The 26,459-nt window shown below is 41.7% G+C and overlaps 1 protein-coding gene and 1 pseudogene across 1 annotated transcript in view; both read left to right on the forward strand.

Annotated features, from left to right (window-relative positions):
• Nucleotides 1–26,459, forward strand: part of UBE4B (ubiquitination factor E4B) — a 123,767-nt gene that overhangs the window by 11,970 nt on the left and 85,338 nt on the right. The window lies entirely within an intron of this gene.
• LOC134383213 (phosphoglycerate mutase 1-like) lies at nt 10,018–11,051 on the forward strand (annotated as a pseudogene).

Genomic DNA, 26,459 nt, shown 5'->3' on the forward strand with positions numbered 1-26,459 from the left:
GGAAAAGCTTTCAGCTTTTCCCCATTCAGGATGATAATGGCAGTGGGTTTGTCATATATGGCTTTAATTATGTTGAGATACTTTCCCTCTATACCTAATTTATAGAGGGTCTTTGTCATGAATGAGTGCTGAATTTTATCAAATGCTTTTTCAGCATCTATAGATATGATCATATGGTCCTTGTGTTTGACTTTATTAATATGGTGTATCACATTTATTGATTTGCGTATGTTGAACCAACCTTGCATCCCTGGGATGAATCCCACTTGATCGTGGTGAATAATTTTATGTATGTGTTGCTGTATTCTGTTTGCTAGTATTTTAGTGAGGATTTTTGCATCTATATTCATCAAGGATATCGGCCTGTAGTTTTCTTTTTTGGTTATATCTTTACCTGGTTTTGGTATGAGGATGATGTTTGCTTCATAGAAAGAGTTCGGGAGATTTGCGTCCGTTTCAATCTTTTGGAATAGTTTGTAAAGAATCGGTGTCAATTCCTCTTTGAATGTTTGGTAAAATTCTGCTGTGAATCCATCTGGTCCTGGGCTTTTCTTTGTTGGGAGCTTTCTGATAACAGCTTCAATCTCCTTTATTGTTATTGGTCTGTTCAGATTTTCTACGTCTTCATGGCTCAGTTTTGGGAGCTTGTGTGTGTCCAGAAATTTATCCATTTCCTCCAGATTTTCAAACTTGTTGGCATATAGTTGTTTATAGTAGTCTCGAATGATTCCTTGTTTTCAGATGAATCAGTTGTAATATCACCTTTTTCATTTCTAATTTTTGTTATTTGAATCTTCTCTCTTCTTTTTTTTTGTTAGCCATGCTAATGGTTTGTCAATTTTATTTATCTTTTCAAAAAACCAACTTTTTGATTCATTGATCTTTTGTATTGTTTTTTGGGTTTCAATTTCATTAAGTCCTGCTCTGATCTCAATGATTTCTTTCCATCTGCTGACTTTAGGTTTGGATTGTTCTTGTTTTTCTAGTTCTTTAAGGTGAAGTGTTAGGTTGTTCACTTGCCATCTTTCCATTCTTCTGAGGTGAGCATTTAATGCAATAAATTTCCCCCTTAATACTGCTTTTGCAGTATCCCACAGGTTTTGGTATGATGTATCATTATTTTCATTAGTTTCAGTAAATTTTTTGATTTCCTGCTTGATTTCTTCTTGGACCCATATGTCATTAAGTAGAATGCTGTTTAATTTCCATGTGTTTGTATAGTTTCCAGAATTTCGTTTGTTATTGATTCTAGTTTTAATCCATTATGGTCTGAGAAAATACATGGGATAATTCCAATTTTTTAAAATTTGTTGAGACTTATCAGCTACAATGTATATCGACAAAATAAAATTTAAAAAAAAAAAATATCAAAAAGCATTTGTTACCTCTCAAAAAAAAAAATTTGTTGAGACTTGATTTGTGACCTAATATGTGATCTATCCTGGAGAATGATCCATTTGCTGATGAGAAGAATGAATATTCTGAGGTTGTTGGATGGAATGTTCTGTAGATATCTGCCAAGTCCAATTGGTCTAGAGTATTGTTTAGATCTTGTGTTCCTCTGCTGATTCTTTGCCTAGATGATCTGTCCAATATTGACAGTGGGGTGTTCAGGTCCCCTGCTATTATGGTATTAGTGTCTATTTCCTTCTTTAGGCCTAATAGAGTTTGTTTTATAAATCTGGCTGCTCCAACATTGGGTGCATACATATTTATGATTGTTATGTGTTCTTGATGGATCAGTCCTTTTATCATTACGTAGTGTCCCTCATTGTCTCTTTTTATGGTTTTTAGTTTAAAGTCTATTTTGTCAGATATAAGAATAGCTACTCCAGCTCGTTTTTCTTTTCTGTTTGCATGGTAAATCTTTTTCCACCCTTTCAGTCTTAGTCTGTGGGAATCTTTATGGGTGAGGTGGGTCTCTTGTAGGCAGCATATAGTTGGGTCCTCCTTTTTGATCCAGTCAGCCAGTCTGTGTCTTTTAATTGGGGAATTTAAGCCTTTTACATTAAGAGTTGTTATTGAATAGTGTTGATTTATTCCTAGCATTTTGTTGATTGTTGTTTGGTCGTCTTAGGTGTCTTTTGTTCCTTGCTTTCTGATTTACTGTTTGTTTTCTGTGTTTGTTGGTTTCTTAGGTTGTAGATAGCCTTTTTGTTTGTTTGTTTTCTCTTCATGAATGCCATTTTTATTATACTAGTGGGTTTAGATTTTCTTGGGTTTTTAGTGCAGTGGTAGTTATTTTTCAGGAACCAAACCCAGTACTCCCTTGAGGATTTCTTGTAAGGGTGGTCGTGTGGTGGTGAACTCCCGCAGTTTTTGTTTGTCTGAGAAATATACTATTTGCCCTTCATTTCGGAAGGATAGCCTTGCAGGGTAGAGTATTCTTGGCTGACAATCTCTGTCTTTTAGTATTTTGAATATATCATCCCATTCCTTTCTGGCTTTTAGGGTTTGTGATGAAAAGTCTGATGTTAGCCTGATTGGGGCTCCCTTATAGGTGATTTGACGCTTCTCTCTTGCAGCTTTTAAGATTCTCTCTTTGTCTCTGAGTTTTGCCAATTTGACTATAACATGTCTTGGAGAAGACCTTTTTGGGTTGAATACGTTTGGAGATCGTTGAGCTTCCTCGATCTGAAGATCTGTGATTTTTCCTATACCTAGGAAGTTTTCTGCCACTATTTTGTTGAATATGTTTTCAATGCAATCTCCTTTTTCCTCCCCTTCTGGAATACCCATGACTCGGATATTTGAGTGCTTAAGGTTGTCTGATATCTCTCTCAGATTTTCTTCATTGCTTTTGATTCTTTTTTCTTTTTTTTTTGTCTGCTTGTGTTATTTCAAACAGCCCATCTTCAAGTTCATAGCTTCTCTCTTCAACTTCGACAAGCCTGTTGGTTAAACTCTCCGTTGTGTTTTTTATTTCACTGAATAACTTCTTCACTTCAGCAAGTTCTGCTACATTTTTTTTCAGGGCATTGATTTCCTTGTACATTTCCTCTTTCAGGTCCTGTATACTTTTCCTCCTTTCATCATGTTGTCTAGCAGAGTTTTCTTGTATCTCATTCAGTTTCCTTAGAATTATCACTCGAAATTCCTTGTCAGTCATTTCAAGGGCTTCTTGTTCTATAGGATCTAGAGCTTGAGATTTATTATCTTTTGGTGGTGTACTTTCTTGATTTTTCGTATTTCTGGTATCTTTTCTTTGATGTTTATTCATTGTGGCAGGGGGTTTCACAGTCCACAGGTTTGACACTATTGACTGACTAAGATGTTGCTGTGGTTGCCAATTTGGTATGGCTACCTCAGTGACTCCCTGTTCCGTGTGCTCTGGCCCGGGCTGCTGGGATGCGCCGAGGCACCACAGAGCATGTTGTCTCTGCAGAGCTTCCCCTTCCCCTGCAGGATGTCTCCCTGCTCTGTGCGCACTAGGCCGGGCTTCGGATGGAGCCGGGTGGTAGTGGTGAAGCCTACCTGCTGCTGGATTGCGCGGCAGCAGCGTGGGCCCTGTGGAGTTCCCACCTCCCCTGCCAAACGACTCCCCGCTCTGTGTGCACTGGGCTGGGCTGGGAATGAAGCCAGGTGGTGGCGGTGAAGCCTACCTGTTGGATCAGGCAGTGGTGGCCCGCAGGGTGTGTGGTCTCTGCGGAGCTTCTGCCTCTCCCGCTGGATGTCTCCCTGTCTCGGCTGCCAGTTGATTCGCTTCCAGCTCCAGGGACGGCGGGTGGGGGCAGGGGGTCAGAAGCCATGGTCACCGTTGCAGCCTGGGGTGACACACGCCGGCTCAGGCCTCCATGTTTCCACGTCTGCAGCTGCGGCTGGGACGCGGGCCGTGGCGCACTGGCGGGTTGCGCGTGCAGGTTGGGGGAAGATTTCCAGTTCTTGGCAGGGTAAAGACACCCTTTCAAAGCTGTTCCTTTGTGCCAATTCTGCTACAGCCGCATCTGGCGTGGGCCTCAGTCTGCTTCTACTCGTGGCAGAAAAGCGGCAGGCAGTTCTCCTGTTCTGCCATCTTGACCTCCACTCCTCAGGTGAAAGTCGTCACACCAATTTAAAAGATCTCCAAAGGTTCTAAGTCACAATGGCCCAGGTCTCTTGCCTGTTTCTTGTTCACCTTTCTGGATGGTATTAGATGGGTCATTTGTTGGGTGGAGGTCAGGTCCCTGATGCTGCTCTGTCTCCCGCTTGCTGCCTTTACCTGTTCCTGCTCCTGGAGTGTTGAACATATCCTTTTAAATTTTATCTTTACTATTCCTTAGTATAGTCACTAATTCCTTTATTCATTTAGTAACTATTCAGTGTTTACTATGTCTCTCTTTTCCCAAGGTGAGAAATAAAAACATAGACATAGATTTGTATATTATTCCTAGAAGGATATTTTGGGCCTGAAGAAGCCCCAAATATAAAATTTGAGTCATAAATATGGGGAACACAGGATCATATTCTAGTTAATTTTTAGAGCTTAAAACAAAAACTGAGTGGAAAATATGTAAGTGTTAAAAGATCTGAAAATTATTAATTGTTTGTTCAATTTCAGCAAATATATGTGGTGTGTTTACTCTGCTAGGAACTGACGGATAGATACACAGGTAGAGATACCATCTCGAATATGAATAAAACCTGATCTTTATCTTCAGCAAGGCCGTACTCCAGTGGGGGAGACAGGAACACAGCCAGGTAGAGTTCAAATGCTAAACAGACATTTCAGTAAAGCGAATATCGAATATCGTCTGGGAAGGGGGAAGTCTGGGGAGGGGGCCAAGGGGATTTGAGATAGTCCTTAAAGATGCTCAGGATTTTGACATTTAGAAAAGTCTGAGGTGAAGATAAATGTCTCATTTACTTCTTACTCTGGACAAACTCTATTACATTCATTCTTTTGAAATTGATTATAGAAGTATGAGGGCCATTGAGGAAAAACTGAAGATGGTGACAAATCTGTGATACTGGGGGGCTCTTGCTAGATCTGAAAGGTTTTGAGGTGTGGTTATCAGGCACAGCCAAGTGTGTAACCCCAAGCTCTCCTAAACCACTGAGGCTCAGCAGCAGCTAGAGGAGGAGGAGGAACAGGAGAGGCGCTTGGTGGGAATTGCTTTTCCTGTTCTAATAAGAATCACACTGCAGTGACTTGTCTGCTCACGTGGTGTGTCTCCTACTGGAACGTGACATCCTGCTATTCTTCACTATTTTTCATCCAGCCCTGAGCACAGGGCTTCTTTTTGGGGAAGGGGAAAGGGGAGGTTAGTAGGTTAGTAGTTATAAATAGTAGATTCATTTTTTAAAAAAATCATGATTTTTGATACATAAGCATTTACTTCTATATTATCCTTTTCATGTTGTACAGCTTATTTCTGCAGCCTCAATAAAATTTCTTTTGTATTTTATCATATACAGTACATATGTCGGTCATGTTTTTACAGTTAAAGTCTTATTTTCATGAAATATGAATTGTTATGTTTGAAACCGTAACTCATATATTGGTTTTAAAATTTTTAAAAATGTTTTTCTTTGGTGGCTGGCCTGTATAGTGATACGAACCCTTGACCTTGGTGTTATAACACCACACACTAACTGTAAAAATGTTTTTAAAAATGTTATCCAAAAGGTAGTTTCCTAGTATTGTTTTTCATATGTAAATACATATTTGGGCTGGCCAGTCAGGTATTAAGATTAGACAAAAATAATTATGTGCAGATTACCAGTTTTCAAAAACATTAAAGTGTATATAATGTCAGAGATGGAAAAATTCTGTATATATGGATATCCTAGTGGGGAAAACGATATCTGGGAGGGAAATGAAAATTAGTGGAAAATTAAAAAATATTTAGTAACCTTTATAATCTACTGTTTTAGTCCGTTTGTGTTGCTATAATAGAAATACCCGAGACTGGGTAATTTATAAGGAAAAGAGGTTTATTTGGCTTACGATTCTGGGACCGCTGCATCTGGCACGGGCCTCAGGCTGCTTCTACTCATGGCAGAAAGTGGCAGGCAGCCGGCGGGTACAAGCAGATCACATGGTGAGAGGAAGCAAGAGAGAGAGAGGAAGTGCCAGGGTCTTTTAAAGCAATGAGCTCTCATGGGAACTAATAGAGCGAGAACTCACTCATTAATCCCCCCGCCCCCAGGGAGAGCATTAATCCATTCATGAGGGATCTGCCCCCATGACTCAAACAGTTTCCACCACTGTCATATTGGGGATCAGATTTCCACATGAGTTTTGGAGGGGACAACACATCCAAACTCCATCATCTACTCAATAACACTTTTTATGTGTGATTTGATTTAGTAATAAAATTGTCATGTTTACAATATTGGGAGGTATGAGCATCAGAAAAAAGTAGGCAATAAAATTTTTTTGAGGTAGGATGAAGGAAAAAATTTAAATTACTAGAAATTAGAAAAAAATCTTTTGTCTTACTGCATACAGATTCCTCCCTGATGAATTTATACCTTGATTTCAGCAATAATTATTTTGTGGGTCAATTGAAAACTGTTAACACTAACCCTACACTGAGAAAAGGTGTATAGCCCCTATGAGCTTATTTTAAAAACAGTTATGTGGAGTGGATGTTTAGAGTGTTGTTTATGGCATTTTTGTTGTAGGATGCTAACATACGACAGCATACTCACATTTGTTTTGGGTAAGCATTAATTAATTAACCTTTTACTTTTATGTTAATCTTTTATTTATGATAAATACAGATTAGGCATTATTTCAGTGGAGTTTCATCAAAAGAAGTGCCACTTTTTTTTCCCTCTAAGGACAACTTGGGGCAGATGGAATGGTGGTCTGTAAGGGCTTTTGTTTGTTTGTTTTTACTTTGTACAAATCTCCTCCTAAAAAAGTTTGATGATTTTTGGCCTAGGGAAATGTGAATAAAGCGGTCTTTTGGCTTGAGGTGTTATTCTTAGAATGGCTTCTGAGTGGGAGAGTTTTAGTGATTGCCACGTAGAAAAAAAGCTGTGGAATTGTCCACAGGGCACTGCTTCATCTTTTCTATGTTAATGCATGTAAGTAACAAAACACTCTCATCCATACTGGAATGTGATAGTTATGTGAAAATGTTGCCTTTCTGATTAAAAACAGGGCCCACTGGCATTGGCTGAGGGATAATGCTTAACCTGTGGAGGGATTCCAACATTAATGATCCATGTTAGGAAGTATCCATGTTAGGAAGAAAACCTTTATTTATACTAAGAATTTGATGGACTCCTAGTTACCAGAGTCAGTCTTTTCTCTCTTTGAAAGAGCCCACTTTGTCTAACACTGTTGCTGGAATATTGGCTTTAAAGTATTTAGAGTGAATGTGAATATAGACCTTTAGTTAAAATTAGAGAAAATGCAAGATTCCTACCCTATAAGAATTTACACTTTGGTTTCAGCAATAATTATTTTGTTAGGTCAATTTAAAAAAATTCTTTCCAAAAAAATAATAATAATAATAAATAAATAAATAAATAAATTCTTTCCAAATAGCTGGGCTTTTAAAAATCCTTTTTAATTTTTAATACTGTCTGTTTCGCTTGGGACTTTTTAGTTACTGGAATAAGGTTTATGGGATAGTGTCAGAAGTAGCTGATGCTTGGTTCCGTCCAGGTTCATCTTGAGGTGAGGATGGGGACCACGCCATCCATTTCAATCCCTTGCAGTATTTTTGGTGAGGACATGAAGTTGCAGCCGCAAGAATAATTCTTTAATTACAGGATGCAGTTAAAATTATCTTATCCTCAGGATGTTTCTCTGCTATATAATGTTTGGCAGATTTAAGCTCTTCATACTTTTAGTTTCTCCTGCTACTAATTTCATAGTTAGCCAGCAAATATGAGATGCTTTTTAGTAGCTTTGCTACGTATTCATATTTTTTAGGTGAAACAACCCTAAGCCAAGGAAAGGAAAACAGTGTCTGACCTAAAAGGAAGATGTAAAGAACAAAAGGATGGAGAACACTGGTAGGCTGAAATTATTTAAAAAAAAAAAAAAAAAAGACTATTTACTGTGTGTCAAATGGACACTTTTCATTTGTTCACCAAATATTTGCCAACTGCTCTCTGGGTGTTAGGCACTGTTATAGTTGCTGGGGACGTAGCAGTGAATAAAATAGACCAAATATCTGCTTTCTTGGAGCTTGTATTTTACTGGGTAGAGATAGACTATAAGCCAATAAATAGGTACTAATCCAGGTTGCACATTATAATACCTTTATTTCTTATGACTTCTTGCAAGGTAAGTGATATTTATTGTATCACCTTCTTATAAATGGGGAAACAGAGGCTCAGAGAGGTAACCCAGCTGGAAATGGGTGCAGTGGGGATTGTGGCCAGAGCTAGCCACGGATCTCTCATTGTGGAGAAGACATGAAGATGGGATGTGGAGCAGCACTGCACTCATCTGCTGCACATGGTCCCTGTTTCACTTTCAAGTGGAAGCGAATGCTTTTTTTTTAAAAAAGAGATTGCTCTAATGTCAAATGTTGATGAAGAGTCTCAAATAAGCCTTTATTATTATAAGCTACTTATTATTCTCATTTGAAGTGATAATATTTTAAGTGTCATGGACAACTTAAGAAAGTGCTTTAGGTAATTCGGCAGGCTTATGCCTTTGGTTCTTGGCCTTCACCAGCTGGCAGAGTGAAGTTCGGCATGCTTAACGTTGCCCCCATTACTGATTTGATGCAAAAAGCATTGATGTTCAGTTTTGTTGCAGTTTATAAAACTCATAAATGAAAAAAAATGTAGTCACTGCCTGGCATTATACAACCTTTTTTTTCTCCCTAAGGAAACAGAGTTTAGGGCCGGCCCTGTGGCTCACTCGGGAGAGTGCGGCGCTGGGAGCACAGCGACGTTGGGAGCGCCAAGGCCACAGGTTCGGGTCCTATATAGGGATAGCCGGTGCGCTCACTGGCTGAGTGCGGTGCGGGCGACACCACACCAAGTGTTGCAATCCCCTTACCAGACACAAAAACAAGCAAACAAACAAACAAAAAAAGAAAACAGAGTTTACAACCTGCTTTTCTTTATTTTTATTTTTATTTTTTTTGGCGGTTGGCCAGTCTGGGGATCTGAACCCTTGATCTTGGTGTTATAACACAGCACTCTAGCCAACTGAGCTAACTGGCCAGCCCTACAACCTGTTTTTAATGTGAATAAAATCATATCTTTGTCCCAGGCCAGACTGCCAGGTTAGTGTGAAGGTCTGAGTGTCCTATGGTAAACACCGCCGAGGCTGCGGCTGTAGGATTTCAAAAGATGACTGTGTAGTTTGAAAATTGTGTATGTTGCTAGTAATTGCTAGAACTTGGCCTTTGTAAGCATTTTGTGCTTTATTTTTGAGAGATTTATTCAACTCGAAAACTACTCATGGAGGAAGAAGATAATTTGCCTTGTCTGCGTTCCTTTTGCGGGGAAGGGAAGCATAGTAGGTGACTGAGGGCATGTGGGTAAAGAGGGGTGTTAGAGTAGAGGGAACTCCTGGCACAGAGGGACATAGGAATGCAGGATGTAGCGTGAGCATGGTCATGTTCACATCAGGACTCTTCTACTACAATTAGAAGGGAGCGCCCGGAGTACACTGGGCTGAGGCTAGAGCCAAGGTGGAGTCCCCTTGCTGTAGGTGAAAGGGCTGGAGGAGAGTGTTTAAGTGAAAGCACTAGTTGCTTTTTTTTGGGGGGGGGGTAAATCCTGGACATGATCATGATATCCTTTGGAGAAAAAAATATGGTAGGGAAATCAGTCTTTTTGTAACTTTTGAGTAAACGTTTTTTGAGTTGGGTGAGTAATCTGGAAAGTGAAGCAGAAAATAATTGGAAAACCGAGATTGCAGGGTGATAGTGCTGTTCTACCCTTGTCTGTCATGCTTATCCTATAAGGTTTCTCTGTTGCCTGGAGGGTTTGGTTCTTTGTTAGTGTGGGCCAAGGGAGTCTGGACCTGTTGAGCTGTTACATTTATGTGATATAACTTGTGTTGGAGACACTGCATTCCTGAGAGCCAGGTGGCGGGGTGCGGTGAGCTGGGTCATGGGTGCCAGGGTGTGGGGAGCCGACAGTGGGGGCCGGGAGCTGGGTGGTGGGCACTTGGGTACAGGGAGCTGACAGTGGGGCAGGGGAGCTGGGTGATGGGCGCTGGAGTACTGGGAGGTTAGGCACAGGGAGCCTGGAGGTGGGGTGTGGGGAGCTGGGTGTAGGTGCTGGGAGCTGGGCAGTGGGCAGAAGGATGAGGGGACCTGGGTGGTGGGGCATGGGGTGTTGGGCAGTGGAGCACCAGGAGCTGAGCTGTGGGGACTCTAGAATCTCGGTGACTGTAGTTAGTGCTGCATCTTGAGCCCAGCTGCCAGCAGGTTGGTATTGATGTGGCATGGTGGGTAAGGGCACCTGGAGAACAGCCTCAGTGGCTGATGCAATGGCAACCTGAGCCAGGAGGAGTGGGAGGAGACTGAGTGTGTGTGCAGGCCCTGTGAGAGGCTGGCTGTGAGCTGACATCTGCTTCATCTCAGGACAGAAGGCAGCAATCCTGACCTGGACAGTGCTGGATGCCATTGATCAGATGTGGCTGCCAGTAGTGACAATGTGGCACTGCAGTGAGCAGCACTGTTGGGCGTGGGACTGGCCTCAATAGAGCAAAAACTGCTGCCAAGCACGGTGAGGCCCAGGTAAAGGTCTGGAGGCCTCCTGTGGAGCCAACCACCGGTTCCACAGCAACATCAGCTAGGGTCACAGGTGTGCAGACCTCACTGTAGATCAGCCACCCTCCTGTGGTCTGAAGGACACTATTGCCAGAGCTCTGCCCTTTTGGAATGAAAAGTTCCCCAGATCTAGGAGAGGAAGTGGGTAATGATTGCAGCCCATAGTGGCAGCTTTCCTGGCGTTGCCAAGCCTCTGGAGGGTCTCTCTGATAAGGCTATTGTGGAGCTGAGCCTGCCCACTTGGATTCCCATTGTTTATGAATTAGACAAGAACTTGAAGCCCATCCAGTTCACGTGGTTCCTAGGAGACAAAGAGCCTGTGCATAAAGCCATCGAAACATGGCTCCCCAGGGTGAGGCCAAGAAGTGAAGGCGAGCAGACCCAACAACTGTCCCAAGGAACACCCTACCCTCGCTGCCCGTCCTAGCCTCTGCATGTGTCACACTGACCACACCTATAGGCATCTTAGGTTGTAGGTGGGGACTGGTGGCTCCTATGTTCATTTTTGCCGTTTTGTCTTCACTCCCTTCACACAGTCTATTCAAAATGGCACCTCTGGGGCATAGATCCTCCATCCAAACTGAGGGAAGCCTCCTCATCCAAGAGAGTTGAGAGGTAGTAACTTTGGGGCTTTGCTGGTGCTTATGTTCTAAGGACCTGCTTGAGTAGGGGATAGGGAGGAAGCACGCTAAGGCATGACCAGTGAGAAGCAGGAGAGTCTCTTTGTGTTCCCAGCAGCCAGGCCTATAGTATTCAGTAGTTAGGTTACTCTCTGGGGCGAGGGACAAGAGGGGTTCTAGTTATTCCCATGGAAGATGAGTATAAACTGCATGGTGACTTAAAAACTAACTAGTTCCTTCCTGACCCTGGAGGAGCTGGCTCCAGAAGGTTGGGATCAATCCTGAACGTTTATGTGTTGCATTTACTTTTACCAGAAACACAACACAACACAACAAAAACCCTTCCGGGGGTTCTAGTGGCTGTTAAAATAGTCCTAGATGTGGTCATCAGAAAATAAACCATCCCTCATACTAGTGTGGGTAGGGGTTCATCCTGCTGTGTAGGATGTTTTGTTTTGTTTTTAATTGCAAATTACTCCTTTATTATACTGATCTGGAAAGAAGGTTTAGTACGGTTATGCTCAAAGTGAATACTGGGCCTCAGTGGCAGGAACAACCAACTGTAACATGACTCAGAAATCAGACACAGCAAAAGACACATTTGAACATAATCAAGGGGCATTTCACTGCTACAAAACAGTAAGGCAGCAGAGGGATTCAGAAATACATCCTCAAGATGTATTTGGTGACGGACTGGCTGAATGAATGAATGCCCTGTTCTTGGAATTCACTTATTCATTCTCCAGATACTTATTTAGTGCCTCCTGTGGTCTGTGCTCAGTTCTGAGATGCTCAGGATACAGATGTGAACTAGATAGAAAAGTTTTGCCTCCTTGGTACCTAGAGTTATCTATGGTGTACATGCTGATCTCAGATTCCTTGCCAGTGCCTGTCTCCTGCCTGGTCTCTAGACCCAAGCTCCAGCTGCCCCCGCATGGCTGGTAGTGAGCACATGTAGTTTCTCAACCTGCCACGCTTATAAACATAGCTCTGCTTTTAGGTATCTATTGGAGGGTCACTAAAAACTCACTGCAGCTCAGTGCTTATCGAGAGTTCTGTTGTGAGCAAGTTTTTAGGGAGGATTGAGTGCAGGATATGCAGCCCATCTATTCCCAGTGAGATTTTTAACCTTTTTGGGGGGTTAGGGACCTCCTTGAAAATCTTGAGAAAACTAGAGACCCTCGTGGCTTTCATCAGTCCCAGGTTTTGACCCCCTGCCCCAGGTCCTCTAAAATCTGTCTTCAGTCAAGCCCCACCATCAAAGGTTATGCTTGGATTTCCTCATGATGGCCATTCTGAAATTGCTTTCTCTGAATTGTGTTTTGGCATTAAGCATCTGTAGATAGTGAGGAGCGTCATCGGTTACACACTGTTGCTAGACGTGTAATGTGTACTGGTCTCACCCCTGCCTTTATTTTTTCTACCATCAGTTTGCTTCTGTTCTAATTTCCTTATGTATCTGATTTTAACTTAATTAAGTGAAATTAAAAATGGATTTAATGTGTTTTTTGTTAATCACTAAATCTTTTCTAGAACAAGAAAATAGTAACATAAACAAAATGAAACAAATGTCAGCTGCCTCTAGGGCATTTCTCTTTGGGTATTCTTACGGGGACCTCATAATCAGTAGTCTAATCATAACTCTTCTTAAAATCTCCTTCTTTTGTATTCTGAATTTTAGGGAATTTTTACCATCCATTTAGGTATCCAGGACTGAGCTACAGATTCTTTACTCTTCCTCACATTTCACATCCAAATAATGACCAAATTCTGTTGATCACACACATTAAGTATCTCTGGTACTGTCCCTTCCACACCCCCATTGCCCAGGCTTGCTTTTGTCCCCCCTTAGTTCATTCTCCACATAGTAGCTACAGTGCTTTATTTTAAAAGTTAGATCTGATCCAGTTACTCCCCTGCCAAAATTTCAAATCTCTTCTTTGCCTTCATGATATTCAAACCTTCATGGTATTCAAAGCTGGTCATGAGCTTGTCCCAGCCTGTTTTCTTGCCTTGTGTCTTACCGTGTCCTTACACCCTCATCGACTACTCAGCATTCCCTAAACAATGTGTGTGCTCACAAACCTCCCCACTTCTGCCAGTGCTCCTCTGCCCCTCACCTGGTTGACTCCTACCTGTCCTGAAGAAGAAATTCAAGTCAGGTAACAGGCACAGCATAAGCATTTGTAGATTTTCAGACTCTCTCTGCATGAGTCAGTCATGGCATTAATGTACAGTTAGTATAAGTGAATTTGAATCCTGAAAACCTAATAGGGAAAAAAAAAGCAAAGCGATGCTCCAAGCACCAACTGCTGATAGCATCTCTGGGGAATTGAAGTATTCATAAGCACACACACACAGGTAATAGAACAACTTATCAAGCTAAAGCAAACCAAGGGATTTATTTAAGGGTACAGTAGTCCTCTTTCTGAACCCAGGGATAGAAAGATAGCTGGGTCACAGGATGAGACTAGAAGCAAGAATCCAAATGCTGCCAGGGCTTCCTTTGTCTCCTTCATATGGTCACCCTATCACACTCTTCTTTAACTTGCCTCTTTCCCACTTCCTTGTACTCTTGACAGCCTGGCCAGTCCAACTCCATGCCTAAATGTACAGCTGAATGTGATTATGAGTGAAGAAAACACAGGCCATGCTTGTAGGTCTAATTTTTCCCTCAACTTTTTATTCTGCAGATTTTCAAATCTGCAGAAATGTTGAGTGAATGAGCTAGTTCGTGAGTTGTTAATTTTTTGCCACATTCACTGTATCTCTCAGGGTATAAATGTGTGTGTGTATACGTGCATTCATACATACACACACATACTTATTGCTTTGGCTGAACTGTTTGAAAGGGTGGAGAACCATAAAGCAGAGATGGGAAATAGGTGGGAAGAGAAGGCCTCATCGAGAAGGTAACATTTGAGCAAGACCTGAAGGATGTAGGCAGAACATGCCAGGGGAGAAGAGGCAGCGGCTCAGAGAGAGACACTAATGCCAGGTGTTGGGGAGGGGGGCAACTCTGCCGCCCTACCTGTGTCACTGTTCCCATGCTCCCTGCCCTTTGCTGGGGGAAGAGTATATTTCCCCACCCAGCTCGTGGTAGTTTGGGCCGCGTGGCATGTTTTAGCCAGTGATGTGTGAACAGAAATGAATGTGTCGCTTCTGAGCCGGCACAGAGTTTGCTGCACCTCCTGCCCTTTGCCCAGGTCATTAGCAGTGTTCCTGATAGAGGCCACTGTCACCCTAGGTCTTGGAGTGAAAATGATACAGAGCAGAGCTGTATTTTCATCTGAATTTTTTCAGGTCTTATTGACATAGTGGGAAATAATGGTTTTCATTCTTTTCATCAGAAAGTGTGTGAAAGAACATGATAAAAAGTAGAATTTTATTATGTGTCATTGCTATTTGCATTTATGTATAATTCGCTTTAATAATATCCATCATAATGCAAATATACATCCTTCTTTAAAATAAATGGAATCACTGTGTTCCCTTTTGCAACCTGCTTTTTCAATTCAGTTTTTTTAAAAAAAAAACTCTGGTAAAAAATACATAACATAAAAATATGCCTCATTTTAAAAGCAGGAGACATTGATGTGAATATAATATACATTGTTTTCTTTAAAAGCTATGGCATTCTAAGCACCCTCTGTATGTATGTGTGTGTAGTTTCCCTGTGAGGCGATGACACTTTGCCCAGACTGAGTTGCAGTCTCCTCCTCTGTGTCTTCTCTGCTGTCATCATATCTGTGCACACCTTATTCTACGTGGTAACTGTAGATTTTCTTCTGTCCTTCCCCAGTGGATCTGGAAATTTTTGAGGGTTGAGGATTATGAGTTGAGTGTTATTTTATCTTTAGTGCATACTACAGTGCCTGGTGCACAGTGGACACTTAAATATCCCAACAAAGGACTGAATTTTCTTGGCAAGATTATGTTCATAAAATGTCACTTTTTTCCCTATTTTGTTTGTTGGCACTCTATACTTCGAACCAGCAAAATATTCTCTATTTTAATATACACACTTATCAGAGTTTACTAATATTCAAATGTTAATTAGAGAATGAATGCAATATCTGGAATACTAAGATTCTATGCATAAGTTCATTTATTCAGCTAATAATTGATAAGCCCCATGTCGTCAGAGGAGTAAAGGCCGCTTCTATCTGCAAGCCACTGCAACTTTAGAGGGGATTTTCTGCTGTAAAGATCAGTGGTATGTGGTAAAGAGTGTACACTCTGAAGTTATGTGGTCTAGGTTCAAATCCACTTTCACTTTTTTGCCGTGTGATCATGAGCAAGTCACTTAACCTCTGAGTTCAGTTTTCTCACCTGTAAAATGGGAAAGTAAATGTACTGATCTTTTTGGGTTATTAACTAAGTTTGTATATGTAAAACCCTTAGAACAGCATCTGGCACATGGTAAGTGCTGGGTGAGTGTTAATCATATTATTATAAATTATCCTCTTTTTTGGGGGGAGGGGTGGCAGCTGCCAGGTATGGTGTATTATTCTTTTTTCTTAGGGTTTCCAGTAGCTTCCAGAAGTAGTCAGTGACAGCATAACCTAGAAAACTTTATTACCTACATGTGGAATCATTTTCCTCTTTGCAGGAGAGGAGGTTATAGCATTGTTTTGAGATCTGTAAGGAGATGTTTACTTGTGTTTGATTGAAATCTTTGAAGGAGGGTCTGAGTCACTTTTTTGAAAGAAAAAGTATTTTTCCATATTTTTTGCCTTATAGATATACGCTGACAGTGGCTTTAATGTAATCTTTTAAAAGGGGGAGGGATTTAAATGACACGATTTTTGAGCTTTTGAGTTAAAATTAATTTAAAATTGTGAATTTTTTTAAGGAAACTGATGAATTTTAGATAGTAGAACTGCGATGTTCAGATTTGAATGCATTTATTTTGAGATACATTGTTGGGCTTAGATATCAGCATATTCTGCAATTGTCATAATACTTTATAAAGATATGGCCAGCTATTAAAAAAAAAAGTAAAACCAATAATAAAAACAGGAGATATCGCTAGAAGGAGACCACCGCAAATAGTATTTGCAAATGTTTTTCTTTATGTTGGAATTGACTCTTTTTTTTTAAAGTAGAAAAGTAAGGTACTTTCATAGAATGACTATATACTAAATTTAAAACAATATTTTATGGATTTTTTTCCTCCCCACAAACTGCTAAAAATAAGAGGAACAGTTTGGCCGCTCCTATCTGAACTTCTGTCAGAAACCACCATGATAGCCCTTGTTCTGAATCTGTGTTTAGTTTATCAGGAACATGAAGGTAGGAAATGCTACGCGAGGGTAGAACAATTTAGGGGAAAGCCCTGTTTTAATGTCATTTGTGAAATAAGAACTGAAACAGACAAGAAAAACTCTAGGAATGAGGTTTCATGATCAGTATATTTGGGTTTGAGTTGTGGTTTAGGACTTAAGTAGAGGAGTTGGAAGTTCCTTTTTTATGCTTTTGATTTTTTTCTCTGTGACATATGGGAAAACAAAAAATTTTTAAACGACTTTTGTTTAACTTAGAGCAGATTATACCAATCCTATATGCTTAATAAAGTAAGTAAAGAGAAAAAGTGTTTAATAATATTTTGGTGTGTTGGGACTATTTTTAGTGTGTATCTCATATGTTCTGTTTGTAATAAAAATGAGGTGGTATCTCTTAATAGTCAGATTAATTAGATAAGCATTTATATCTATAATTTCACAAAGCCATTCTCTTGAGAATCTCCTGTTTAGATATTTCTAGAGCTTCAGGTTGCTTAACCAGTTCGAAGCTACCACCATTGTAGAAGGTGTCAGTCCACTGAAGGGCATTGTCTTCTACTGAGAGCTGCTGTGGGCAGCCTGGAGCACTGCCCCATTCACGGCCATTTCTTCTCTTTCCAGTGGATATTTAACATCTATTGTATCTTAAAGGACAGGTTCTTCCAATCATCTCCTACCAGTTCACGTCATATACGGACCTGCCTCTTTCCTCTCACTCCTCCCTGCTTAATAGTCCACAGTATATTTCACAAAGTCTTGATTCTTCAATCTTTTGTGTGTGTGTGTGTGTGTGTGTGGAGTGGCTGGGATGAAGATCGGAGAATACCAACTCAGAGGAAACCTTTCTTCTTGGAAAACTTCCTTCCTTTAGGTCCGTATTGCAGTGAGTCAGTGAGTCAGGACACTATTCTCTGTTTATTTCAGGGAGTAGCACATTTGAATTTAGTATCTCAGGCTGAACTTGGCATCCAGGTTTAAGGTGACTTCATATTTTTTCCAAGAACACTGGTGCGCTCTTTCAGAGGTAATGATAATTTTAACTAATAGTCAACTTTATGTGTAGTGCATTTTTGTAATATTTTTCATTTATTCTTTCATATATTCAGCAAATGTTTAGAGAGTACCTTCTATGTACCAGGCACTGTTCTAGGCACTGGTGATACATCAGAGAAAAAAACTTGCCCTTAAGAAACTTAGAATAGGGGAGATGGTGACTAAATAATACACAAATATATCACATGCGTAGGAAGGATAAGAGCCGTGGGGAAAAATAAAGTAGGGAAGGGGGCAAAGGTGGTGGCTTTCTCACGACTCTGTGAGGAAGGTACTCTTTATCCCCGTTGTACAGATGTGGAAACTGAAGTACAGAGAGGTTAAGTGACCTCTCCTGAGCCTACAGAGGGTAGTCAGTAGTAAAGGTTGAATTTGAATTTGAAATCAAGCATGAGCTCCTAGCTTTAGCCGATAAGGTAATGAAACTCAGAACTTCAAGCAAAGCCAAAGGCTGGTTCCTGTGAAAATTTAAAATCTCTCTTCACCAGACTTTCTGTTGTATTGGAATATATGCACCAACACATTTAAAAAAAATTAAAATACTGCCTTCTTAATTTCAGTATCTGCAGTTAATACAGTGTTTGTGTAACATATTTTAGTTTAATTTATACTAAATAAACAAAAAATTATAGAATCCTCATAAAGATGGTGGCATTTCCAGTGGGCTTTAAAGGATAGGTAGGATTAGTTTTTAAAAATTATATCCTGTTCGAAACATACAAAAAACTATATTTAACATAAAGCTTATGAAAAATAAGGTGAATACCTATGAACTCATTATCCATAGTTGTAAGAGTACAATCCAATGAATTTTCACAAAGTGGGCATACCTATGAAACTAGCATCCAGTTTAAAAAAAAAAAAAAAACCATTACCAGTCCCCTAGAAACTCACTTGTGCCTCTCCAGGTCTTCTTCCTGGTACCTCCACCCCTTCTGACCATTATCCTAACTAATGTTTTAGGTTAGTTTTTTCTTGTTTTTAAACTTGAAATGAGTTAAAAAGTTTGGACTGGGTCAAGATGGCTGAATAGACGGTCCCCAGCATCACTCTCTCCCATAAATCAACGAATTTACAACTATAAAAATGTAACATCAGCCAAGCTGGGGCCGCTGGAGCTCAGGGGAAGAGGAGGAGAGACCTGTGGAGTTCATGAAGGCAGGAGAAACCACGAAGAGAGAAAGAAAAAGCTGCTCTCAGTGTTTTGGGCTGCGGCCACTTTAATGCTGGAGCACATGGAGCAGGAGCCAGCAGAAGCCGCAGCTGTGCCCTTTATTTATTTATTTTTATTAAAAGATGACTGGTAAGGGGATCTTAACCTTTGACTTGGTGTTGTCAGCACCACGCTCTCCCAAGTGAATGAACCAGCCATCCCTATATAGGGATCCGAACCCGTGGCCTTGGTGTTATCAGCACTGCACTCTCCCGAGTGAGCCACAAGCCGGCCCAGCTGTGACCTTTAGATGGAGTTACTTGGAGGTGGCAGTGGGGTAGAGGACTTTGATGGCCCCCAGGACAGCAAGTCCACTAACAGGGTTCCCGTGGACCCACGCAGGAGCGAGGAGCCAGAACAGCTGAAAAAGGGGAGCCATTCAGAGGCCGGTGGGTCATCACAAGGGACCGGAGCACATCCTGTCCCGTGGGAAGTGTTTGGAGCACGTGTGGTGGGGGAGACGTGCCCACCGGGAGAACACTGGGGCACAGCAAGGATAGCCAATCTGCCCCCCAGTCAGCACAGGACCACTCAGAGGAGACCGGTCAGGAATACAGAATGGCATGGGGTGCAGTTCGATGAAAAAATTCAGGCCTAGATCAGAGTTTCTCCACAACCCAGGTGCACCAAGTATCTGGAGAGCCGGAAGTACCTATAAGGTCAACCATTGAACCCTGAGCTGCACAAAAAGCCTTCCCTAGGGAAACAGCAGCAAAGCAGCAATTTAAACAACCACACAGCTCAAGTACTGGTTCCCACAGGAAGTTTGCCCATTTTAGAAGTAAGCAAAGGACAAAAACTATTCACACCATGAATGCCTTGGGGCCCACCACGGGACATGAGGCATGGAGCCAGGGGCAGGACCCCTGCTCACAACCACTCACACCACCAGCACCTTCGAGCCCCACCCAGGAACCCGAGGATTGGAGCCAAGGACCGGACCTCACAGCCACATACAGGCACACCACCAATGCCTAGGGGCCCGCCCAGGGACCCGGGGCTAGCAGCCAGGGACCAGACCCCCCCCCCCCACAACCAGGCACCCTGTGCTAGCGCCTCAGGGACCGCCTGGGGACCCAAGGCATGGAGAAGGGGACCGGAACCCCCTTCCACAACCAGGCGCACCACACCAGCACCTCGGGGCCCGCCAGGGGGCCCAGGGCATGGAGAAGGGGACCAGACTCCTGTCCCACAACCAGGCACACTGTTCCAGCACCTTGGGGCCTGCCCTGGGACTTGGGGCATGGAGAAGGGGACCGGATCCCCCTCCTACCACCAGGCACACCGCACCAGTGCCTTGGGGCCTGCTGTGGACCCGAGGCATGGAGAAGGGGACCGAAACCCCCTCCCTTAACTAGGCACACTGCACCAGCGCCTCAGGGCATGCCTAGGGACCCAGGGTAAGGAGCTGAGGACTGGACCCCCCTCCCACAACCAGGCACACCGTGCCAGCACCTTGGGACCCACTCGGGGACCTGGGGCATGGAACCAGGGATTGGACACTCTCCACAACTAGGCACACTGCCAGCACCATGGAGCAGGCCAAAGACATCTCCTCCATGTGGGTGGCCCACCACAGCCACCATGGTAACCATGGCTGCCGTGAAGGCTGCTAGATGCCACAACCACCATGCAGATGGTCCAGCCACTGGAGTGACTTGACACAAGGAGAGTCACCAGAAGAGATAAAGAAAGGAGGAGGATGTCTGTCTCCACAGAGCCCATTTCATAGTGACGTAAGAGACATCTGCTGTATGATAATATTGGGGGACCTGTTCACACCTCTCAGCATTGGACAGATCATTTGGGCAGCAAATCAACAGAGTAACCATTATTCTTTCAGAGGGAGAGAAGAAATCTAGGGTGATTGGGGGGGGGATGTGAAAGGGGGATGGGGCAGGATTGGACAAGGGGCATAAAGAATAATTACAATTTGTAACAGTATATATGCTAGTAATATTGATTTGATCAACATGTCTCAATGTTGAACCCCCAAAATAGGTATAATCAATTTTGATTCAAAAAAAAATTTAAACCAGGAAAAAAAGTTTTTTAAATAAAAAAATAAACGTGATGTGAATAGCATCATGCAATCATATTTTTTTTACATTTCGCTTCTTTTGCTCAGTATTGTTTGTGAGAACCGTCCATGTTGCTGCATGTAGATTCTGGTTTAGGAATATACTACAATTAACTTATCTTTACCCATAGTTCTTGAAAGCACTTTTACACATACCATCCCATTTAGTTATAACAAGTCCTTGGGAAAGCTATTTAGGGATAAGTTTTTTATCCCTATTTCCTGGCTGTGGAAAGGTTGACTACAAAGGGTTTAAGTGTGTTACCCAGCATCACAACAAGCACAACTAATCTGTGGTGGTGCCGGCATCTAGGTTTTCTGGCTAATCCTGGGTTCATTTCACTCTGCTAGACCCCATTTCTTATCACATCTTATCACTAGGATGGCTCTGCAGTCCATCTTTCTTCACTCCATACATGTCCTTACATCTCTGCATCATCATCAGGGTGGGTTCCATGGTCTGTCATCATAATCACTCTTTTGCAGCCACCCTCAACTCCCTTGTCCCTCTCCCTCTAACCTATTTGCCTGGCTAAACCCCAGCTGGGGTTAAATCCAACTTTCTGCATACTCTGCATCTGTGAAGCTTTGTGGCTAGAGATAAACACACAACCACATTGATTGGTCTTGTTGGATTCATGTTGAGTTCGTGGCACCAGTCTCAAGTGGCTTGCTTAGTGCTGCCCAGCGGTTCTACCTTATTTCCTTAGTACGTTCAATCTGTCACTCTTCTAGATGACTGCTTTATACCTTCTCTTCTCTCTCTAAATCCCTAACTCCTCTTTCCATACTCATCTCTTAGCTGATGACCTTGCTTCTTATTTCACCAAGAAAATAACAACAATCAGAGGAAAAGTTCTTCAAGCCTCACCTATGCATCTAGTCACCTCCTCACATCTGCACCTGTATTCTCTGCCTTCTTCCCTGTTGTTGTGAATGAACTTTATCTGCATGTTTAATAAATATGTGTCAAGAAGAATTTTACTTGCCACCCCCCACGCCATTCTTCTTGTCGTCTTCATCTGGTAAACTAACCTGTTTAGTTGTGAGGCCCAAGACTTTGGTGCTCGACTTTGCCTCCTCCAGTTCTGTCCCACTCTTTATCCAGTCTGTGAGCAAATCCTGTGAGCTTGAGCTCTACTTTCAAAATATATCTCAAATTGACCACTTAAGTGCAATTTTCACAGCTACCCACTGTAGTCATCATCCGTCCTCCCCCAGATCATTACAGTAGCCTCCTAAGTAGTCTCCCTGCCTACTTCCTTTGTCCTCTACATTTTATTCTCCATAGAAGCCAGAATTTTAATTTTAAAATACAATCAAATAATGTCATTTTTCCAGTCAAAACCTGTGGTTTCCCAGAGCCAATGCTCTCACCATGGTCCCTGAGGCCCATGCGGTGTGGCCCCCTCTCGCCTCTGACGTCTCACAGCTCTTTTCCCCCTTGCTCATCTGCTCCAGCCGCACTGCTCTTGCTGACCTTGAGCTTGCCAGACTACACACGCCCCCCATACCCACATGGCTTGCTGCTCTCTCCCTTCAGGTGTTTTCAGATGCCCCTTTTCCATCCACATCGTATGGAAATTGTGGCACCTCCCCGCAGCTTGCCCTTCTGTCCTTTCCCTGCTTTATTTTTCTCAACAGCGCTCATGACTACCTGGCGTCATTTCTGTTAATTTGGCTATTGTCCTTTGGGCCTCCACTAGAATGTAGCTCCGTGAGAGCAGCAGTTGTTTACGTGGTACTTGATGAAGGTTTGTTGAATGAAAGAACATCTGAAGAGTCATCCAAAACAGTCTGGTCTTTGAATATTCAGTTAAACATTTCTCATGTTTGGCTTCAACTTCTCCTCCCCTCACTCCCTTTATTAACTTCTCCCATTGATCAATATGTGCAGAGCTGTTATGTGCTGCGCAGTATGCTCAGTGCTGCACTTCCTTGTACGTTTTCTTGGTTACTAAATGGAGAACAAGATAGACATGATTTTCTCGTAGAGCTTTCATTCTACTGGGGAAACAGTAGGACAGTAAGAAAGATATGGATAAGATATTTACAGACCATGAAAAGTACTTGAAGGATGGGAATAGGGGGTCATAACAGCAAATGTGTGTGGAGTGGGGGGGCTGTGCTAGATAAGGCGTAGAGGGAAGCCCTCCAGGAGGAGGTGACATTTAAGCTAACAACAGAAGGAAGAGAAAGAACTGGCCATGCCAAGAATTAGAGAAAGAACTCCTAGGCTAAAGGATTTGCAAGTGGCCAGAGGTAAGAGAGTTTAAGATGTTCTAGGAACTGTCAGAGGGCCAGTGTGGCTGTCTCCTGGCATGGAGCATGATGAGCCTGGAGAGAGAGCCAATGGCTCTAGGCCATGGCCAGGACTTGGATTTTATTCCAAGTGCAATGGGAAGCCATTGAAGGGCTTAAACAGGGGACAGGAATTTGTGTTTTTATTTATTTGTTTGTTTTTGGTGGCTGGCCAGTATGGGGAACTGAAATGATTTGTGCTTTTAAAGAATTATTGTGATTGTTTTGTGGAGAATGGATTGTAAAGGATTTTACTCAACACTTAGATTTTAAAAATTGTGTATTATTGATTTTGCATAAATGAAAATGAAAATATCAGCAAAATAAATCGGTTTTGGTATTCCTACAATTTATTAATATTCAGAGCCTGACTCTTCTGATGGACTTTGCTTTGGGAGTTGTCTATGGTCAGGCTTCTTCCTTCAGTGTCATCAAGAGTGTTGGTGATGCAGCACCTTTAAAAAGAAGTCCACAAAAGAACTAAGCCATTGGTGGTGATCTCTCACGCTGGCTACTTTTATTTGTGGAAGTTTCTTACTAGACCTTGTAAGTTCTCACTAGCTGACAGTGATTATGAGCAACCATCAATCATAAATTTGGCTGTAAGATATATGTAGATTTCAGAGATACTAAAATGTTGAAAAAAATTATTGTATTGTTTTTTTCCTTTGGCCAGAGGGAGAAGACACAGAAATAAAGTTTGAGTGTCTTCTGCCTGACAAAGAAAACAGGAAGTTTGTGTATTGTGAAGAGCCAAGGCCCTCAATTTGACTACAGTTATCCATGACAACCAATTAGGATGTAATCCTTTGAGTCTAAAATTATATTTTACAAAAGAAAACATTGCCTTTGAGTCTAGAATTGTTCTAAGGGACTTCTTGTAGACAACTTGCACTTTCTTATATATCTTTTTGGTTACTAAATGCAGAACATAAAGTTATGAATGTCAATGTTCACATAAGCAGGTACCTGCTTGTCAGTATTCAGACAAGCAGATAGGGTAAGATTTTATTCTTTTAATATTTCAGCCTGAAACTCTTATTTCACAAGTTTCTTTTTTTTTTCCCAAAAAATGTACTGTAATATGTTTCTTCTGAATGGCTTTATGGTTTACATGGTAGTTTTCTGGAGCCTTCTCCCCACTTACCTCTCCAGAGTTCCTTTGATTAATACCTATTAAGAAAGGTGGCTTTAGCAACAGACAGTGTTAGAACTGAGTCAGAAATCTAAAACTTTTTTATTTTGAAAAATTGTGACAAAATACTCAATATAAAATTTACTACCTTAACCATTATTAAGTGTACAGTTCAGTGGCATTAAGTACATTCATATTGTTGTGCTACCATCTCCTGAATTCTTTTCATCTTGCAAAATTGAGACTTATTAAACAATAACTCTCCATTCCTCCCTCTTCCCCTAGCTCCTGGCAAACCGTGTTCTACTTTTTGTCTATGATTTTGACTATTCTAGGTACCTCATAAAAGTGGAGTCATAAGGTATTTGTCCCTTTGTGCCTGGCTTATTTTACTTAGCGTGATATCCTCAAGGTTCATCCATGTTATATGTCAAAATTTTCTTCTTTTTTAAGGCTGAAGAATATACCATTGTAAGTCTGTGTCACCATTTGTTTATCCATTCATCCATCCATGGACACTTGGGTTGCTTTCACCTTTTGGCTTTTACAAATAATGCTGGTATAAACATAGGTATAAAAATGTCTCTGAATTCCTGCTTTTAATTTTTTTGGGTACATACTGAAGTAGAATTGCTAGATCATGTGGTGATTCTATTTTTAATTTTTTGAAGAACCTTCATACTGTTTTCCATAGTAGCTGCACCATTGTACATTCCTACTAGCAATGCACAAGGCTTCCAGTTTCTCCACATCCTCACAAACACTTGTTAGTTTCTGTTTTTCTTTTCTTTTTGGTAGTAGCCATCTTAATGGATGTGAGGTGGTATCTTGTGGTTTTGATTTGCATTTCAGAAATCTAAGACCTTGAAAGTGTTTTAAGAAAGAAATATGAACCTCTGCTTTACCAGGCCAGAGCGGAGATGGATAGGTCCATTAGGAAGCTTTTGCAGAGGCCCTCATGAGAGAGGGTGGTGGCCTGGGCAGGGTGGTGGCAGAGGGGCAGAGAAAAGAGGGGGGACCCAGGCAGAAGTAACAGGACATAGTGATAAATTGGTTGTGCAGAGGAGATGAGGGGACAGGAGGGAAGAAGTGAACTTGGATCCTGGTCTCTGGCTGGAACGAGGGTGAGGATGGGCATTTCTGGTCCGCTTCTCCCTGCTCTATACCCTCAGTTCAGTGTTCATGAGAGAAATGCTTCTTTAGTTTCTTTCAGTGACTTTTTTCCATCCCAATCCCCATTCCCACTTGGGTGATTTGTGATGACCTTTGTTTTCCCTTCTCTGTTCAGTTCAGGTCAGCAAGCACTGAGTGCCTGTTGGGACCAGGTGCTGTGCTGGGCTTTAGGGAGACGAGAATGGGAGAGGCAGAGGCAGCCTGGTGGAGTGAGGTCCCGGGACTCCTTCACAGCCGTGTGAAATACTAAAGATCCCAAAGAGCTTTTGTGTGGATGGGTTATATCTTTTGATCTTTACCATATTCGAAATGGAAACTGAGAAGTTAAAGAAATATTTATTAATTTTTTAAAAAAATAAAAAGCATTGTATATTCACATAAATAACATATTTTAATGGAAATAACTTCATTTTCCAAAACAAATAGATTTAGTGAGAAGAGTGACATTGTTTTCACTTTTGCAAATCTTTTTTTTTTAAATAATAATTATTATTATTTTTTAATTTATTTTATTGAATCAAAATCGATTATATATATTTTTGGGTTGAACATTGAGATATGTTGATTAAATCAATATTACTAGCATATATATCGTTACAAATCGTAATTATTCTTTATGCCACTTGTCCTATCTCTCCCCTTCCCCCATTCCCTCCCCCTCCCCCCTCTAATTGCCCTAGATTTCTTCTCTCTTTCTGAAAGAATAATGGTTACTCTGTTAACTTGTCACCTAGATGATCTGTCCAATGCCAAGAGATGTGATCAGGTCCCCCAATATTATCATAGAGCAGATGCTTTTTCTGTCACTCTGAAATGGGTTTTGTGGAAAGAGACATCCTCTTCTTTTCTTTGTCTCTGCTGGTGACTCTTCTTGTGTGAATGCACTCCAGCGGTTGGCGGACCATCTGTGTGGTGGC

The sequence above is a fragment of the Cynocephalus volans genome, chromosome 8, assembly GCF_027409185.1.
Source record: "Cynocephalus volans isolate mCynVol1 chromosome 8, mCynVol1.pri, whole genome shotgun sequence".
Classification (NCBI taxonomy): Eukaryota; Metazoa; Chordata; class Mammalia; order Dermoptera; family Cynocephalidae; genus Cynocephalus; species Cynocephalus volans.